General features: G+C 50.7%; 1 protein-coding gene across 16 annotated transcripts in view; it reads right to left on the bottom strand.

Annotated features, from left to right (window-relative positions):
- Positions 1-1277: 1277 nt before the first annotated feature.
- Positions 1278-19323, bottom strand: part of LOC149914334 (uncharacterized) — a 33434-nt gene continuing 15388 nt past the window's right edge. For 9 of the 16 annotated variants that reach the window (XR_016460552.1, XR_016460540.1, XR_016460551.1 and 6 more), the window contains 4 exons: positions 16140-16247; positions 12958-13362; positions 3736-3885; positions 1278-2825 (listed from right to left, as the gene is read on the bottom strand). The gene's annotated coding sequence lies outside the window, so the exon portion shown is untranslated. Of the gene's footprint in view, positions 2826-3735; positions 3886-6311; positions 7169-11050; positions 11942-12957; positions 13363-15326; positions 15582-16139; positions 16248-19323 lie in introns of those variants that run through there. The other 7 variants (XR_016460543.1, XR_016460549.1, XR_016460550.1 and 4 more) reach the window with 6 other exon arrangements.

Below are 19323 nucleotides of genomic sequence, written 5' to 3'. Positions count from 1 at the left end.
CTCATCTTTTCCTGCTTAAAATAAGCAAAACCAACAATCTTTCCCTCCCCTGAATCTTGTCCAAGTCCATTCCCTGGCCCTCTGCCTCCTTTCTGAATGACTCCATGGGAGTCCTTGAGTCTCAGCATTATTATATTTTATTTATACAGCACAATAAACGCGCGTGGCACTTTCCAGCATACATCAAACAGCAAGGTCCGTTTTCTGATGAGTGTACAATTTGATTCAGGGAAAAAAAAAAAAAACAACACTGTACATAAAACAAACAGCCTCTCAAGCCTGGTGAGAAGAACCGAGGGCACTTCGCTTTATTTCCTCAACCCCTAAAACTGAAACAAGCAGGAAAAAAAAAATCACGGTTTGTAGGCACACATTTCATCTCACGCAACCCCTGGGTGGAAATGGCTGAAGCTCTGCGATGGGCTCCAGCCAAACACCAAAACACCAAACACCAAAACACTTTGGTGTGTCCTGTTGGCTGGAGGGTCCCGTGAGAAGGCATGGTGAAAAAAGGAAACCAAAGGGATTTCATAGAGTCATTGAATCCTGATTTCTCTCAGCAAAATGCCAGATATCGGTTAACGAATTGGTTAATTTTGGAATCAGCCTAAGAATACCTACTGATAAATGCCAGATTTGTTTTCCAAAGGCTTTCCAAAGAGTGCTTTCTTCGGGCACGGCTACACTCACCCAAACAGCAGTGGGTAAATGCACAGCTCAGAGGAACAAATGAGCAACGCAGTGCCCGGAGGCACTGAGTTTCCCCACCGATGAGCTTAATCCAAAGCCTTTTCCTCCCTGAAGCAACTGAAAATCCCTCCTGGGATACCAAAGATCCTCACCCCCTCCCCCCCTCTCCCGACCTCAGCACTGCTTTGAAGGCGCAAAGGGCCGGCAGCCAACCCCAAAGATTTCAGCAGATATTTTCCCTTTGGTTACAGCAGAATCCACATCATCAGCACCGGTTGCACCGCGGCGGGATGTTGATGTGGTGCAGCATCACAGAGGTGACAACGCGACAGCAGCGCTGGGATTTCTGTGCAAGGAATTGTTCATTTCTGTGCCGCGCTGAACATGTCCTCAGAGGTTGAGATGATAAGTCTAAACCCATTTATATTGTCTAAACTACTTTTTTGTTTGTTTGTTTGTTTTGTTTTTTTTTTTTCCCAATCACAACGTTTCAATCATTCTCAAATTGCTAAGCAGACTTTTTTTTTTTAATTTAAATTTTATTTAATGAAGTTCCCAGGCACAGAGAGTTCAAAGATCATCCGGAGCACAAAGAGTTCACAGTAGGTAGGCAAAAAGGCTCGTGGTGGCTTACAGCTCCATCATGGTGACCTATGGCCAACTCATTGCCTACAAGCAACTCGTGGCACAGAGATGCATCAAGGGAGGGTCAGGTGGGTATTAAGAAAAGGTTCTGCAGCAGAGGATGGTGGGCATGGAACACTGGGACACCGCTCTCAGATCTTGGGATTGGATTTTGGGTGCTGGGTGGGGACAAGGGGTGGACTTGATTCCATCCAACTTGGGATGTTCCGTGGTTCTATGAATCCTGTCGATATGCACCAGGATATTTCATGGTGCTGCTCATGGCTGCGCATGATGATGCTGTGACTCTGCCCAAGTGGGAACAATACAGCCCAGAGAGCTGCTCTCCCCAGAATAAATCTCTCATGGAGGAGAACCAGGAACACGAGCACTTCAGGAACTGCTTTGGTTGCTAAGGGACATTCATGCAAGAAAACCTGCTGCAGGAGAGAAGGGCTGGGCTTTCTGCACCCATCTCCCTCATGCAGCTCACCCATGGGGCAGGATTTACCCTGCCCCAAACAATAGGGCAGCACCCAAGGTCACAGTTCAGCCTGCCCCGTGTGTGGTGCAGCCTACAGAGCACCTCACAACTCATTTTCAATTAAAAATGCTTCATGCCTGCTGGAATGGGCAACACTTCAACCCCACAGCGCCCACGAGGCGACCCCTGCTTCGAGACCCACAACAAATTGGGCTGCTGGAGTGGTGACCCCAAAAGGGACTTCTCTGTTGGTCATCCCATATTCAAGGACCAAAGGGCAACTCTGCCACATCACTGGGGAAAAGACCCAGTGAAGAGAGCCTGGATGGAGTCACAGGGATCCCTCCACCTCTCCATGTGTCCCATGGGGGTTTCCCAGCAAATGCAGTCCTCCTTGCGCATCCGCCGATGGGAATCCGCAGCGGTGCAAAACGGGGCGAGGGCTGATGGCAGCACAGATCTGATCCTCTCACCTTCTGTCCACCTGACTCCTGGCCCCGTGCCACCATCCAGAAGGAAAACTGCTGGAACTGCCCAAGGCTGAGGGCAGAGCTGGGTCCCCGTGTCACCGCGGCGGTCGCCGATCGGTGCCATCTGCCGCAACGCGACCGCGGGGCCACGCGCTCCGTCAGCTGAGATTTTGAGCACGTACTGCCAAATTAGTTACAGAAATGTAATCACATCCATCCACCAGAGAGAACTGCGAGCAGCTGACAGCGCAAAGCAGAGGTGTGCAGGAATGCAGATGGACTGGGACGCAGCCCCGGCACCGTTCAGCGTTAATTGTTGGGAGAAGAAGTCCCCATTGGAGGCTCTCGTTGGGTTGGAGAAGTTCATCTTCAGTCATTGCCACTCGAGGAGCAGAGAGAATTCCATTATCCCCGTTATCAGGAAGCATCTTCCTGCTGCTTTTTAAATGCAGAGCAGCAGTACCTCTCACAATGCCTGGCTTGCTCCGCCGGGATCACCAAATTAACTGTTTCCATGTGGTAGTGAGGCTGTGCCACAGCTCGTGTGCCTGTTATTCCTAGTGGAAATAAATAATAATAAAGCAGTGATCTCTCTCCATTCCTCCAGACAGATGCTGCTCCGCAGAGCTGTCAGCTTGTCACTCAGCAGTGGTTTCCAAAGGCAACCACATCAGAGTGGTCCCAGGCAGCACCTGATGGGTTTTTGATGCCAGGCTGAGCTCCCAGGTCAGAGGCAGAGATGCTCCTCATGGAGATTTTCATTATTCGTCAAATCATAGAACCAATGAGGTTGGAAAAGACCTCTGAGGTCACCAGGCCCAACCATCCCTACTATGCCCACTCACAGAATCCTTGAATTATTAAGGTTGGAGAAGATCCACCAAGTCCAATCATCAACTCGTCCCCCTATTCCCACTCACAAACCTATTAAGGTCCCCAATCCATCCCCACCGTGGCCACTAACCACATCCCTCTAAAAAAACTAAATCCTTTGGCTTAATTTATGGGATACCAGCAACAAGTCATGCTGGAAAGAAGTCTGTGCATGGACCATCCGCTGCCCTTGCTCCTGTGTGACCACCACGGAGCCCTCCATCCTCTTCCTCGCGCTGCACCACGAGAACAGGAGCGTGGGGATGGGTACACAGTGCCCCGTGCTTGTAGGTGTGTCGATGCAACGCACTGCAGCTTGCAAGGAGCAGCCAATCTCAACAAAAGAAAAGAGTCCAAATGCTCCCTTGGTGTCTGTTTGTGTTGCTTTTATGGGGCCTGAAAGAAAGCAGGGAGGGAGCAGAGGAGCGCTGTCTGCATCCTATGGCCGGGAGCTATTAGGGGGATGAGGAAACACTTATCACATTAGAGAACAGCACACAGAGCACGGGGGGCACGCTGTGCTCCCAGGCACACACACACACACACACGGATGCTTTATAGGGCAGCAGAATCAGCATTCACTTTACCACTGACCTGGATTGTGAGAGCGATGGAACTCCGGCTCTGCTCTGAGCTCATGGCAACCAACGCACGCTCGAGGCAATGCCTCTCACATCACCCCCACTGAGCGGCGTGAATGGGGTCAGACGTCGGGTGCTGGAGTTCCTGTGCTCAGCCAAAGTCCTTTAGAAAACAGAATGGGAACAGAACAACGAGGCAGCGTCCAGAGAGTGAGTCATGGGGTGGGGTGGGGGGGGGGTAAATTAGCAGCTCAATTAGCACTGGGATTTAAAGGCTGAGTTTGCTGGTGCTGTCCGGGAAGGCAACATGCAGCTTGCACTAATTTGGCCTCTGTCAGGAAAGAGGAATCACCAGCAAGGGAGAAAAAAACCCTCTGGGATGAGGAAGAGGTGCGGTGGCAGCGGTCATTGAGCAGCAGGAATCAGCCTGTATCATTCACAGCATCTCCTGGATGGATGCCCCAGGGCACAAAACACTCCGACAGTTTGGGATGTGAATTTGGAAATGTTATTTCTCTTTTTTTTCCCCCCCACATTTCGGATGTACTGTTGCAGCACTGCATGTCTGTGCTCTCCAGATTCAGGGTTTTCTTACAGGCTTCAACAACGGGTCCAAATCAGTGGTGTGGAGATGTGGTTGGCTGCTTCTTCTTCTCAAACGAGGGTCTGGGGGCTCCTCCCAGCACACTGCCCATGCTGATCTTTGAGATCAGCATACCCAGATCGTCCTAAATGGCTCTAAATGCCTCTGCTAATAGAAATCCCAGCCCTGAACACTGACCCATGGATACAAACCAGGTCAGGCTGAAGCACTGATGGGCTCAATCTCTGTCCAGCATTGAGTGCATCCCCATTGACTGCCCATGGACTGCATCCCCACTGACTGCCTTGAGGTGCTGAGACCCCCAGCGTTCAGCCCCAGCCCCCCTGCAGACTGATTATCACTTTCTTCACCCTGTAAACTGAACGTCTCTGCAGATCCCAATGGATTCCAAAGGGTATTTAAGACATCCACACTTCAGTTGTTTGCACTTAGCACGATGAACCCCTCCTCCAATGCAAAACACGAGAGCCTTCACCTCTCTGCACTCATCTGCTGTGTTTTTCACGAACAGTCAGAGGAATAAAATGGGAATGAGTCATGGAAAAACTTCTCCCCGCAACACAGGAGAGCAGAAATGCACTGCACTCAGCTTCGTTACCAGCATGGCAATGCCAAATCAAAGCATCAACCACACAAACTGGTGTCAGAGGCACTCCTGACCTTCGCCCAGCAAAGGTTCCACAGGGGGCTCAGCAGAGGATGCTCTGTGCCACAGAGCTCTCATGCTCCACCCTCCTGCCCCAGCGCTGGTCATTATCTCTTTCTACAGAGTTGCTCTTTACAGCTGCTGGAGTAGCTCTCTGCTGTTTGGGGTTTGCTTGCTGATGCCTTTACTGGGCTTCCAGCACATCCAGCCTTTCCCAGGTCTGAGCATCTCACCTACGTTCCCGATCCTCAGCCATAACTATGCACAAATTACAGATTTTGCTTGGGATGCAGCAAATAATGGCTGCCCGTAGGAATTCACCTTTTGCTACGGAGTGCCCAGGTGTGAAATTGCACCAGGTTGCATTAAAAGAGTTTAAGAACAATGCAGCCTCACACTCGATCCCACCTAACCGTGGACGTGACCATCTGCTCTGGTTCTGCGTGCCGTGGTGACTCAGTGCTGTCACACCACGGGACCTCCCCTTTCAGCCCCCATTTATCCACATTTTGCTGTATCAGAGGCTTCCCATCTCTTTATCCAGGGCTGCATCCCACAAAAGGAGGGGTGGAGGAGTCCAAACCTCTGAGCTTTGTGTGATGCTGATTCCATTGGGGCGATGGGAAAGCGATGCTCCTTAATTCAGACATCATACCCAAACAGAAGGAGCAGAGCTCTACCTCTGAGCACTTTTAGCAGTGGTTTTGCTGGGATTTTTCTCTATTCAGTGGTTTCTTTACAGCATACAAACCTGCAGAGCTTTCCCTTGTAATGTGTTTATAGCCAGCCCAGAGCTCCCTGATGTCTGTGTAATGAGCCCCATGTATGTATAATTTAGGATATGTTTAATCTTCCTGCTTTAGTAATAAAAAATTTACTCTTTTGGTCGGTTTGGGGCTCTTTCTAAACTACCACCACTTTTTGTTTCTTCCAAGCTGACCCAGAGATCCCATCTGGTGGAGTCAGGCTGTTCCAGTCAGGATGGGGATTAATTGATGGACTGGAGATGACGACCTTTGTTGGGCTGAGACTGCATCTCTCTGTTATTCCCTATTTTTTTGCTTCGAGTCCTCTCTGCGCGTGGTTTGCTTCCCTCCAACCCGAGATGGATGGAGAGCAGATTTAATGAGGTCGTGTTTTCCCACCAGTTCCATTTGCAGCCATTTAATGTTCAGCTCGGAGCAGGAGATTGAGTTAAAGGCTATTTAAAAGTCTATGATGCAGACAAGCATTCTGCCCGGTCCTTCTTCCTTTACATATTTGTTAATGAGCCTCTCCAGGGTAAAGGTGAGGTTTATGGTTCGCTTCTTGGAGGAGAAACCAATTTCATCAGCCTGGGTTATGCTGCTCTGATACTGAGCTGCTGCTCCTGACACACACAGCGCGTGCATATTCTGCAAAGGGGTGAAAGCAAACAGAAATTCTGGCAAACGTGGTGTTCTGTGCTTGATGGAGATACTGAGGATGGGATGAGCATTTCTGAATGAGGACAGTTTTTCCCCATCCTGGCTGCTGCATACGGGGGGACACCAGGAGCCAGAATGGAGATGTCTACTTGTTGTCTTGCACAGCTAAATGGTGACATCAGGGGCTGTCCTGCTAGCTGCACCTTGGTAATCTCCCAACCAGGAGAGAGAGGGCCTGGAGGAGTTCATTTCCTGCATTGGCACTGATGAACACATGCACCCGAACTCCTCCATGGTCCCCAAAATGCTCCACAGCTCCAACTCTCCCACGCTGGAGATGTCCCTCACTTACACGCATCTGTAGGCCCACAGCAGCTTCATGGAACCTTACAATTACAGAATGGTTGGGTTGGAAGGGATCTCAAAGATCATCTCATTCCAAGCCCCCTGCCCTGGGCAGTGTTGGCAACCAATAATTTGGGCACCGGATCAGAGTGCCCAAGAGTCCCTTCCCAGACCTCATTTCAGGGTTGGCAGTGGAGGTGAGGGTATCTTATGGACATCCCTGCATACCAGAGGATTTCTGAAGGTAAGCAGCTTCTTTTCTTCATTTCTGTGCCCACGGTTGTTGTTGCATTTGAGCAAAACCCTCGCTTGTTGCAGCCTTGTTGTTCTGCTGTCATTGCTGTGCTTTCCATTGTGTTACACCTGGGGGTGGTGTTGGCAGTGCTGAAGGATCCAACTGGCAGCAAAATGGCATTGCAGTGCCTGGTGATGAGTCCGGGAGGACCTGCGAGCAGAGGAAAGCTTGGGCAGCGCCATCCTGGAGTCACACCAGTTCCATCCCAGCGTCTCCACCCTCCCCATATCTCTTATTCTGCCCTTATCTACTCCCAGAACACTCAGCATGTTGACACGTGGCACTGCTCTGAAACCCTGAGCCATGCAGCGTGGGGACCCATGTGTAGCATCCACCAAGACCCCACGGTGTCCCACCCCCAGGTCACAGCTCAGATCTCCATGCACTGTTCCCATAGAGGATGATGGATATGGCCACCCCTATTCCTAGGGCTCTGTAGTTTGAAGGCAGTGCAAAGGGAAAGCTCTCTGCCACGTCCCTTTGGACCCTTTGAAGCTCTTTTACTCCGCGTTCTGTCTCTGCTGCTGTCAGGTTATTCGTTTTTTTTTTTTTCTCTGTCAAAACCTTTTTATTCACTGGGAGTCTCAGCAGGGTTCTTCGCTGGTTAATATTGCTGATTAAATTCCGTCGTCTCCAATGTAAATATTCAGAGACTTTCCCGTCTTCCCACCATTCAAATAGTGCAGAGCGTGCGCTCGCACACGGATGGTGTAGGAATTAATTGGAAGGGACTGAATCAGAGCAGGGCACGTGCAGACAGGGACAGGTGGGACACTCAGGAATGCCACCAGGACCCCAAGCAGCTCCCAGACACTGCACTTCCAGCCCCATAACGTTGATAGGGAGTGCTGTGCCTGAAATCCAGTGCAGGGAGGAAGCAAAGCGAGACAATGGTGAGAAAACCCCTCTGTGCATCCTGCCTTTCGTTGCAATAGCAGCACTTGGAGCTGCAGGGCAGGTGAGGGCAATGACTCAGCCCTGGAGCTCCTCCAGCCCCTGTGCCTCCAAGAGAAGAGCTGGGGGGAAGAGCTGCCCCTCCTGGCACCGTTCCTTCCCATCTGAAGGATTCTTCAGGGACTGAGCTGCTGACTTCAGCCCTCACCACCCGCTGGGATTTATGAAGCACCACTGAATATTTCATTCAGTGCAAGGATCTGCCCTGAGGACCTGATGCTGGAGGAGGCAGAAGCTGGAGGTGGTCTCAGACGAGAGCCAGGCTTCTCCCTAAAACCCATTTCTCTGCAGCTCACAGCAGTAATTCCTCTCCTGCTTATGGGAGAAAGCAGACGCTCCTTGAAGGGCTTTACCTCTCGTGTCAATGGGAGAGCACTCCTAAAGAGGGTCATAAATCTCAGATGAATGCTGAGCAATGAGAGCGAAACGTGCTGGGGGCTGCGGGGAGGGGATGTCACCTCTCCAAAGCAAGGGATGGATATGGATTGTAGCAACCCTCACCCCGCAAAGAGGTTCAGGGGGATTTTGCTCAGCTGGTGCCCGTGGGGCAGCATCCTTTTGATGTAAACACCCAATCTTGGGCCATTTTGCTAGAGCCCAACAGCTCATTTTCTCCCCATCCTCCTCCATCAGGTCGTTCTGTCTGTCTCCGGGCAGAGGAATGGCATTCTTTTCTCTGCTGTACGACAGACCATAAATCCCGGTGAGTATCGATCCCAGTGGCCAAAGGCTGACATTGCTTTGCCAAAAGGGGAGTGCAGCATGGCATGTCGCTCCGGCACGGCGCGACGCAGAGGAGCTCTTATCGATTCCGCTCCGCGTCGAGTAGCCCTTCCCCTTTCCTGCATTAAGGGCTAATTTTAGGCTGAGATGATGTGATAATGGGGTTGTGCTCATTGTGCTGCGATTCCCGTCCACCCCTGGGTGCCACCGCTGTGTCCTCCGCTGTCCCCACCTCACCTGTTCTGCCCCCAGGAGCTCTGCGTCCTCTCTCCTCCAAGGAAAGCAGCAGAAATATGGAGGAAACTCATCCCCCATCTCATCGTGCTCTGCTCACTCCAACCTGCTCCATCTTCACCGCTTTCCTGATCCCCTCGAGCAAGGGCTGGGGCTTAAATGCAGCTCCAGGAGGTGCAGAGGAGGAAAAGCTGCCCATTGCCATGGCTTCTGACAGCTCTACCAACCAACGGAGCTGCAATCAGATCCAGCTCTGACCCAAAGACATTGCATGGTTTGGTGCCATCCTGACCCCAACCACGAGGAATGCCCAAAGCCTGCAGATCATGGAGGGGGAAAAGCATCACCTCAACTTTGCAGAGCTCTAGAAAACTTTGGTGTGGGAATATGGGACACGAGCCACTTGTCATTGCTTAGACAGCAGCCGGACTTTAGCCAGACCTGGCAGCACTTTGAGCCCGAGCTGATGATGTAGGAATCAGCACCAAACGCTCCAACTTCAGCCACTACTGAAGTTCTGCCACTGCTGAGCCAGAGCTGTGAACTTCTGCTCAGCTCTTTAATTCCTTCTCCTGCAAACAGCTCCGTGGAATGGCTCCGTTTGCAATTTGATCTGAGAACAGTTAATGATCATTACTGATAGGGCATCATATGCTCCTGATCTGTGGAAATCAGAAACAAGACTCTTTGTCAGGGATGGAGTGCATCTGCTGTCCCAGACTTTTAAGTATGGTGAAGAGGAACACAGAATGTCTTACAGCACATTGCTGGAGTCACTCTTCCATTTTTATCTTTTCCTATTACCGGTGGGACCATAATTTGGGTTGCCCACACACAGCAAAGCTCCATTTTTTTAGGTCTCTGGGCAATGAGGGGTTTTGCAACGGTGAAAGAAAGAGGTTAGAAGTGACCCAAGCACAGTGAGACTGAGCAGAGATGCTGACTTGTGGTGATTAATTGAAGAACTTAAAACCAGCCATCCCTGGTCCATCCATCACCATCTTAACAACAGGCAGCAAAGGAAGGGCATAAGAGCAGGGAAGCATCCTTCCCAGCCCCCAACAGGCTGTAGCTCGGGGATTCCCCATGCCCAAGATGGTATCTCCAGGTTTAATGGCCCTTGATGCATTTCTCGTCCATTAATTCATCCAGCTGCTGTTGAGTCCACGCAGGCTGGCAGCATCCAATGTCCTCACCTAACCCCATGCTGGGTATTTCCTTTGGGTTGTTCACAAAACTGGGACAACGTTGGAAACCCAGAGTGCCCCTTTTCTCCTTGGAATTCTTTCTAGGTTCCAGTTGAGGAGTGTGTTGGATGCACAGGGATCCAGCCAAGCAGAGGCAATGCGAGGAAGTGCAAAGCAACTGCAGAAATGCTCAACTTTGTCCCATCCTCAGCCTCAGTCCATGCTGCTCTAGAGCTCCAATGGGGTTGGATCACCCACATCCTCAATTATTCTCATTATGTTCATCTCTGGAGCTCTTGGGTTTGCTCTTGGTCCAGGCTTGTGGCCATGGTAGAACACCAAGCAGATCATTTCTGCAGAGTTTTCATCCCAGGGTGAGGCATAGTCAGGTCTGTGAGCACCTTATGAAATCCTAGAACCTTGGAATCATGAATCCTAGAATCTTGGAACCATAGAATGCCTCAAGTTGGAAGGGACCCCACAAGGATCAAGTCCAACCCCCACTGGTCCTCCCCTCATAGCAGGCTTGGATGAGGCTGCAACAGAGCAGCAGTACAGGGGGGCTCACACCTGGGATAGGGGGAATGGATTCACCCTCTTTCCCATATTTCCTTTTGCACACTGTATCTTCCAGCCTTACAACCTCCCTGGCTCTCTATTTATATCAAAGCAGCATGCAAGCAGGGAGCAGCGAGCAGACCTATTAGGGAGGGCTAGGCTGCTATAAATAGTGCCATCAGTAATTAGCTGCAGTAATTAGCTTTCCTATTCGTTAACTGGGAATGCACATAAACAAGGACTGGCAAGATGAAGACAGAGGTACTGAAGCCCACCAACCAACCAAGGGGGTTGGGTGATGTTAGAGTGCTGCCATGCTTCTCCCCAGCCACTTGTCCCCATCAGGACACAAACGAGGGCGCAGACATGTTGCACTTCTTCCTCTCTCCGGTCATTTTATTAGCTCAATTACCATCCTCCAGAACACCCAGGTTGCATGCAGCGTGGCTCAGGCACACTTTGCTCCCTGTGGATGCATGGAGCGGATGCAAAGCCCCGGCACAGCGGGTCCCTGAGCCCTGGGTTCCTGCCAGCCCACCCACCACCCAGCTTCCATCCGCCTGTTCCCATCTCCCCCTGCTTCTGGCCTCGGTTTTCCAGCTTGCTGGGTTCTCTTCCCTGCTGTTCCCCGTCTGCTGTTCCCTGGGAATGATGCTCATAGGCACCAGCCCGGTCACAGCCATCAGAGAGACTTGATGCTGGATCCGTGGAGATCAGAGCAGAACCCACAGGGCTCTTCCATGAGATCCTGGTGAGGAGATCCTGGTGAGCAGCTCCGTGGAAAAGGACCTGGAGGTCCCAGGTGACCAATAGTTGGCCAACAAGTTGACTACAAGCCAGCAGTGTGCCCTTGTAGCCAAGAAGGCCAGTGACCAAAAGCTGAACAACAATAGTTGATCATGAGCCATGATGGGGAAAGACTGAAAGCCTGTATGCCCAGGGCATGTAGGGTGCTGTGGGGATGCCCAAGCATCAAAAATATGAGCCAAAAATGTTCCTTTCAGGTGTCTTCTTTCCTGCTTGCCTTCACATTTTCATTTCCAGCCAAGGATGGAGGTTCTCACGGTGCCACCAACAGGTTCCAGGGCATGCAGGAAGCAAGGAAGGACACAAACCTTGGGGAATTTGGCTTCCTTTTAAGGCAACGCTCACTTGAGAAGGGTGTGTTGGGACTGCAGACCCACCAACAGTGTCAGAGGAGGCGTTTGGCTCCCAGGGCATCTCTACATAATGGCACACTGTTGCCAGGATTTTCCCAGATCTGCAGCTGTTACAGAGATCATTTGTTCCAAAATTGCTCCTTTTAGAGCTGCTGAAAATCCCCTCTTCTTAAGGCACTTTGTTTCTCCATCTCATCAGGAGCTCATGCTGTTGCTGTGTCTTAATGCCTCTCCTATGCTCCCTATCTCAGCCCAGCAATCCCAGCTTCCTGCTCTCTCTTCCCAGCAAAATTCTGGGGATTTCCACACATTTTTGTCCTCACTGTCCCTAACATTCCCTTTCCCAGCTCTGCCCCCTCACTCTGCATTATCCCCACACGCAGCTCCCGTAAGAGCTCCGCTCTGTTCGTCTGAAAGGTTTTCAGGCTCTGAGAGGGGCTCATCCATCAGCTGGAGATTTGGCAGCATTCCTGGGACTGTCAGTTCCCAAGAACAAACAGCTGCAAAGGCACCATCCTCTTCCCGGAATCGGGGAGGAGCACACATGGCTTCAGCCCATTGCAGAGAAACAGCCAAGCAGCAGAACTGCTGCCCTCGAGCCAGCAACGCTCAGCTCAGGGGCTGCTGCTGAACAGAATCAGTCCCCTGTTGTCCCCTGCTTGTCCCCTGCTCCTCTCAGGAAGCATCACCCCCATCCCCATGGTGTGCCCAGAGCTGTGAGCGTGACAGCTCGTGCGCCCAGCAAGGACACTGGATGTGTGTCCTCAGGGGACACGGATGCCTGGAGCCACACGTGTGTCCAAAGCCTTCCCCGAGTGCATCCCAGGCACAAGCCCTCCCCATGGCTGCTCTGAGCACACCTTGCTCCATGCATCCTTGCTCCCATCCCATTGCTGGCACCCGGCCGTCTGCTGGCTCTGCAGCTCTCCCAGCCAGGACATCTCTCTGTCCCAGGAAATTAAATGTGGCTGGGGCTGTTCTGCAGCACTGATATCTGCTGGCATCACTCGACCCATCGCCATCAAACCCTTCTGCATCCTTTGCAGCCAAACCCAGCACAGAACTGTGCTCCTGAGCACAAAACCTCATCCAAGGAGCACCATTCAGCTGTAACCAAACCCACCTGGAAACGGTGCTATGGCCCATTCAGCAGCAATCCCTCACTCAGTTCGTTCCAGCAGGCATTTGGCTTCTTTATCTGCAAGGAGACATCAGAATATCCACCCCCTGCTCCCGAGTGTAATGCCTTCTGCTTGCAGGGAGGAAGGCACAGACCCCCAGGGGCATGGGATGCTCCCAGCAGGTCGGGGCATGGCAAAACAGGAAGGTTGTGCCATTGGGCAGTGTGCATTCCCATGGAGGACTTTAGCATGCTCTCCTCAGGGAGGAGCTGTGCTTTTAGATATTCTGCATTCGAGGGAAAACCACTCATTTTTTTTTTCATCCAGGCAAGTCCCCTTGGCGGCAGTTGCTGCTTCTCCATCCTCACAATGGATGCTTTGCAGAGCACTGCTTGCCTCCTACCCCTCTGCAAGACAGCAGTGAGACCAAACTAAAACTCCCTGTGCCAACAGCAGGTAGGTGGCAAAGCACCCAGGGCTGACACCAGCTCTGGCCTTTGGAGAACTTCACAGCTCACTGATTCCCAGCACAGCTCTGCTCTCACCACTGCTGGGAAGCTCTTATCACCACCATCCTCCCTTCACACAGCACTTTGCTTCCATCCCAGATCCTGCTGTGCCTGCCAGGATGATTGTTTTGATTTGGGTTTCTTCATGCCAGCTCAAGGGGACCTGCCCTGCATGGACAGCTTGGCACCACGCAGAGCACTCACAGCATCCCTTCTATCAGTGCCTAAGAAGAGAGGGTAAAGAGTACAGAAGGGAGACAGGGAGGCCCCTGCCTGCGGGAGCAGGACATGATGCGGTTGTGGGTCCTCCAGGAAGGGTCCCCAGCTCTGAGAACATCCATGATGCTCCCTGGGGACTGGGGAGTCCCAGCTGGTACAGCCCCAAGGATGCCCCGTGATGCCAAAGTTCCAGCCAATATCAATTCCAAAAAAACACTTATTGCTCTCCCTTCTTCCCCACAAAGGAGGATGCAGTGGGGTTGGACGCAGTGAGTGGGGAGCAGAGCTGAGGAAAATGTAACCACACACCCAAAGAAATCACTCAGCATCTGTGCGCTTCTGGACGGCTGGAGGTGATACCCTTTTCTGCAGGAGGGAGTTAAAGAAACCCTTTTTATTTCTCTTCCATCTGAGCTGTCTCCTCAAGATATCTCGGCTCAGCATTTTAGTCCATGTCACAACACAGCTTGGCTTGCGTTGGGTTTAAAAGCCTCTTGGTTTCTTTGGAAGGAGAGCAGATCAAGACAGATAGTCTCAAAGCTCTGGCCAGCTCTGCCTTCCCATTTATTTGAACCAGAGCAATTCACCTGTCAAATGAGAGGTGCCCAGAGCAAGCAGAAACACTTTTCAGCCTCCAGTGACTGTAAAAGAAGTCAAAGCATCGTGCTGAGCGCCCACGGATCTGTCTATCCATGCACACCTACACACAGCAGCTCAGCCTGGAGTGAATTCACCTCGTCAGCCCTGTGCCACACCTGGGGGACAGATCCTCCCTCGAGGAGACTCTTCCATTGCTGTGCTGATTCATTTTTGCCCCTTTTTCAGCTGGTTGATCCCCAATGCTCTTGGTTGGTAGAGGGAGGGCACTGTTATTTGGATAAAGCTCATCCTCAGCACTGGATTTCCATTGGGATCCGATGGGTCACGTAGACAGCAGCTCTCCAGGAGCTGCACTGAGCCCTTCCAGCAGGAATTACCACCAAATCTGCTGGCCTAAAGTCAAAGCAACGCTGATCCAAAGGGGAGCAGAGTCACTGCACCAGGAGGGCTGATGGTGCCCAGTACCGTCGCTCCAAAGTCACCGAATGGAGAAAACCAACGTGACCCGGTGCTGATCCGAAGGATTTCTGCTCCAAAGGAGGAGTCCATCAGCTGGAAGTGACACAACTCTCTTTGTTCAGTGCTACAAAGCGCCAAGATGGAAATGCTCGCTATAAATACGGCGGGGAAGCAAACACCATGGAGGGAGAAGACCTATTTAATCCAAAGCGCAAATTGGCACAAGAATAAATAAATATAAATTCGCCATGAACGTAGGCTGAAAATTAATGGGATTCTAACCACCAGAGAAGTGTTGTGCTGAAACAACCTTCTGACAAGCAAGGAGCCGTACTGATTTTGGGATGCCATTCGTAGTTCACCAGAGGACAAGGGCAGTAGTGGACAACGTGTTTAATGCCTTAGAAATCCGTATATACAAACAGTGGAAGCAGAACAAACAGGAGGAGCTCGAATTCTTCCTACAAAGCAAAATTCTGATTTAATTGGCATAACAGGGGCTTGTTGGGATAAGTTCTGTCTGGAATATTAATATCCAGAGGCAGAGCTTGTTGGGAAAGGGCAAACGAGGAGAAAAAGGAGGCGATGGGGAGCACAGGTACGTCCCCTGGGTGTGCACTGCAGGAGGAAATGGTCTCTGAATAGGAATTGGAGAAGGAAAAGTGGGCACTGCTGGAGCAGAGGCAGAAAATGAGGAAAAGGAAGCAGAGCAGCCGTTCTAATGGGAGGTTTGCAGCATCATCTGGAAGATGGAAGGTGGTGGCAGCGAGGGATTTCAGCTGCTTAGGATTGCTTGACAGGGATCCTGTACAGCACGCGTTGCTCGGCAGATTTAATGACTGTGTTGGTAGAAGAAGAGGTAAAACAGACAAATGAAAACCCTCAAGCTGTCTGTGTTTGCTTCTGGCCAAAAGGGAAGGCTGACAGGAGAAAAACAGCCTTGGAAATGGGTGAAATCAGTGAGGATGAGCCCATGGAAGGCAACCTTTCCATGGTGCACACCATGGATGCCAATGTGGACACCGATTTTTCAACATCACCGAGTTTGCATGGAGTTGAAACGTAGGAAAGGAAAAGCGTTGCGTGGGATTTGGGCTGGGTGGTTAAGAGGAAATCAAGGAATGATGGACAAAGCCTGAGGGCCCCTCAAGATGAGCCACAAACCTCTGACTCCCCAACAACTGCTGACAACAGATGGAGGGCGGCGGTGCCAAAATGGTGTTGGGAAGCGACAGTCACGAGCAAGAGGCTCCCTTTGCTTTTTGCCTTTGCTAAAAAGGGAATTACTCCCGCGAGCTCCGGGGATAGAAGTGTGAAATCTTCAAGGAGATGACAGGAGGAAGGAATAGATTGAAAGTCCCTAGATGAGTTGGGTTTGGGGTTGGAGAGCTCCTGACCTTGTAGATCCGGTGCGTGCAGCCTCCAAGAACCATCTCAGCACCACAGGGAAGATGCCACTTGCAGGGATTTCCATAAAGCTTTTGACACCATCTCGTATGACATTCCTATAAATGAGGTGGAGAAAGGCATCTAAGTTAAGCTCCTCTAAATCAAGTGCAAAACCAGCTGGAAAATCTACTCAGGAGATCGTTGAGCTCAGAATAGGAAAATATATCAAGTGGAAATCTGGCCTGGGCTTAGCGTTATTCGATGTTCTCATACCTGGCTTTCAGGACAGCATAAAGGCATTCCTTATTAAATCTGCGGGTGGATCAACCTAAAAGCCAGCATTAAGAATTCGGCTTTGACAAACTGTGAGAAATTTGTCAAAAACAAAAATAAAAATCCAGTTAAATCGATAAACAGGCTGCAGTTTGGGAGGGATGCGTGCAGGTTTCCTGTGCCTGGGTAAGCTCAGCCCCTTTCAGGTAAACAGATTAGGGAACAAATTGAGTGGTGACAGCTCCAGGGTAACGTGGCCATAGGTGGGACCACCCCACATGGGAGGCAGCCGTGCTGTCCTCCTGCAAATTGCATCATGCAAGAGCATCTAAACCTGCTTACCAGGTGGGATCAGGCAAAAAATCTGCAAGGAATGCTCCTTGCCTTTGGATAAGAGCTTCTTTATGGCTCATCTCTAGCGTGTGCACCCACTGCCTCTCCCCTTCTCCATTTAGCCTGTGTATCGTTCTTCAGGGCTCTTGGTTCTCCACTCCTAGTAATTTTCCTCTGAATAATCCTCGGAATGCACTGACTTATTTTTAATGGCATTGTGATGGTCTGAGCAGAGATGCGTCGCATTAACATGTAAATAACACCATATTAATCTCAGCTACAAGGTGGATACGAGGCACTTCATAAGGATGCTTTCTCCCACAGGGATGACAAAGTGTGTTTGTTTCTCTATAATTACAAGCGGGAGAACACCTCCACACTTCACACTTCAGCTCTGCTCGTCTATTTATTGCAGTTTTGGCAAATTCATATGTCACTGCACAGGACCCTCTGGTTTGGTTTCTTGGCTTTTTGGCTCAGCTTTGTCTATTTTGCTGTTCTGAAGATTTAGTGGCTGGGGAGGGATTTTTTTTGTTGTTTTTTTTTTTAGCTCTCTCCAATTCTTGGTCAAGCATTTTTGTCCCTTTGCGAAGGGCTGCAGCCCTTCATCATTTATCTGATGAAGGGTATCTTAGGGAGACCAAATTAAGCATTCCTCCTCAGCATTAAATCTGCAACATATTTCAAAGACTTTTTTTTTTTTTTTTTTGTGCCTCCTGCAATACTGCAGAGAAGAGGAATCCTTCATCTTTAAGATCCTGGGAGCAATTTCCCCAAAACACAGAGGGAAAAGGTGGAAGATGGGATGCAGATCAGTCCAAGTATCACTCATGATACCCATGCACCATTTTTGGTCCTGGAGCTCATCACAGCAATAAGGTGCTGCCATACATGCGAGGCTTTAGGGTGTATTAAACACAAAATGCTGCAGGAAAATGCAAAGCAAGACAGAAAGGAGCATCTGCAAGCCTTCAGGTGTCACCAACCATCTCTGAGGCCATGGTGCAGTGCAGGAGCCCCGAGTCTGGGGGGTGAATCCCACCCTCAGCACAGCCTTCAAGATTCTGGTCTGTTTAATTCAGCATCTGATGCTTATCCACGTGCTTAAAGCCAACTCAGCAGTATTGCTGGAATTTGGACCTGATAAAGTTTCTCCAGAACAAACACGAGCCCAGCAGAATCTGAGGACATGAGATGAGGATTCACCTTCCTACAGACCCTGACCACCTTGAGGGTCTCCATGAGGTTCTCACTGATGATCTCCTTGCAGGATCTCCTTGATGGTCTCCTTGCAGTGCCTTTCTGTCCCACAATTTTGGGGTACAGGACACCCTGCTAAGGACAAAGAGACCAGAAGACCTGTAGAACCTCTTCAGGGCTTCAGATGCAGCCCCAGGAAGCTGAAACTGAGCAGAGCTTCACAGACAGGGTTATGTTGGACCATACCACACTGCTCCATTGGGAAGTACTGACCCTCCCAGCTTATTTCTTTTTCCTGCAGATGTGTTGAGCGCTGTCAGCTCCAGCACGGATCTTCACACCACTCTGCACTTAATTCTTCCCTGTGAAAACCACTCTCGTCTTCACTCCCCATCCTTTAGCATGTTATTACACCCTGAGAACGCTTTTCCCCTTAAAACCACAGCCGTTAAATTTCCTTCAGAGCTGCTACAGGAGAGCTTTTCCCACGTTGCTGCAAATCCAAATGCCCGCTCTCACCTGGACCCCACTCGTCAAACAGCTGCTAATGCCTTTGGGATGCTGCAGGAGCAACATTGGGTGAAATCCCTGCCAACACCACCCATCCCTCAAGGCTGGCGATGCTTTCTGGCCACCTCTTCCTTTTTGCCATCGACACGATTTCAGGCAGCTGGAACTGCTCTGATGAGTCTTTCTGCAAGCTTTCAGACCCATCGGTTCCTGATACTCCGTGCCTCCCTTCGTATCAGAGCCTCCAAAGTTGGTATTTAACACTCGTTAGCTTTCCCTGATTCCATTTTGATGTAAATACCCACATATCATGTTTTCCTAAGGAGAAGCTATCAGTGGTTTCCAGTTCCCCTGCACTGAAAAGCCGTGACCCTTCTGTAGGGATGGCAGTAGAAAGCTGGAGAGGCTCTGAAACCAATGATTTCTTGTGTGCCAAAGGGCAACGAGTGGGTTAAAGCGTTGCTGTTTAATCCCATGGCGCAGAGACCTGTTGGGGTCTCTCTGACAGCAGTGCCACCACCTCCAGAAGGTGACATTGACCCCGTGTGGACCTCTGTCAGCAAAGAGCAGCTCTCAGGTCAGCAGACATCTCCAAAAGCAGGAAGGATTCCTTCTAAGACATGCCCTGCCTTCACCCCTCTTAGCTGGGTGCCTCCTTCCAGCTTTCTTGCTTCCCAGCAAGGCAAGAATGGAGGAGATGGATGAGGAGGTGCCAACACAGAGCCTTAGGAATGCACAGCATCCCAGGGAAACTGAGGACCTGCGAGTCCTGATGTCACACCATGGACCTCAGTGGTGCCTATGCAGAAGGGCTGGAAAACATCTCAGCTGCCACTGTGAGACCAAAGAGATGTTTTCTCCCCTTCAAAAAAACGT

Source organism: Phasianus colchicus, chromosome 30 (genome assembly GCF_987193195.1).
Source record: "Phasianus colchicus chromosome 30, bPhaCol1.hap1.1, whole genome shotgun sequence".
In the NCBI taxonomy this organism is placed as follows: Eukaryota; Metazoa; Chordata; class Aves; order Galliformes; family Phasianidae; genus Phasianus; species Phasianus colchicus.
This window is presented reverse-complemented; position numbering and strand designations above follow the sequence as displayed.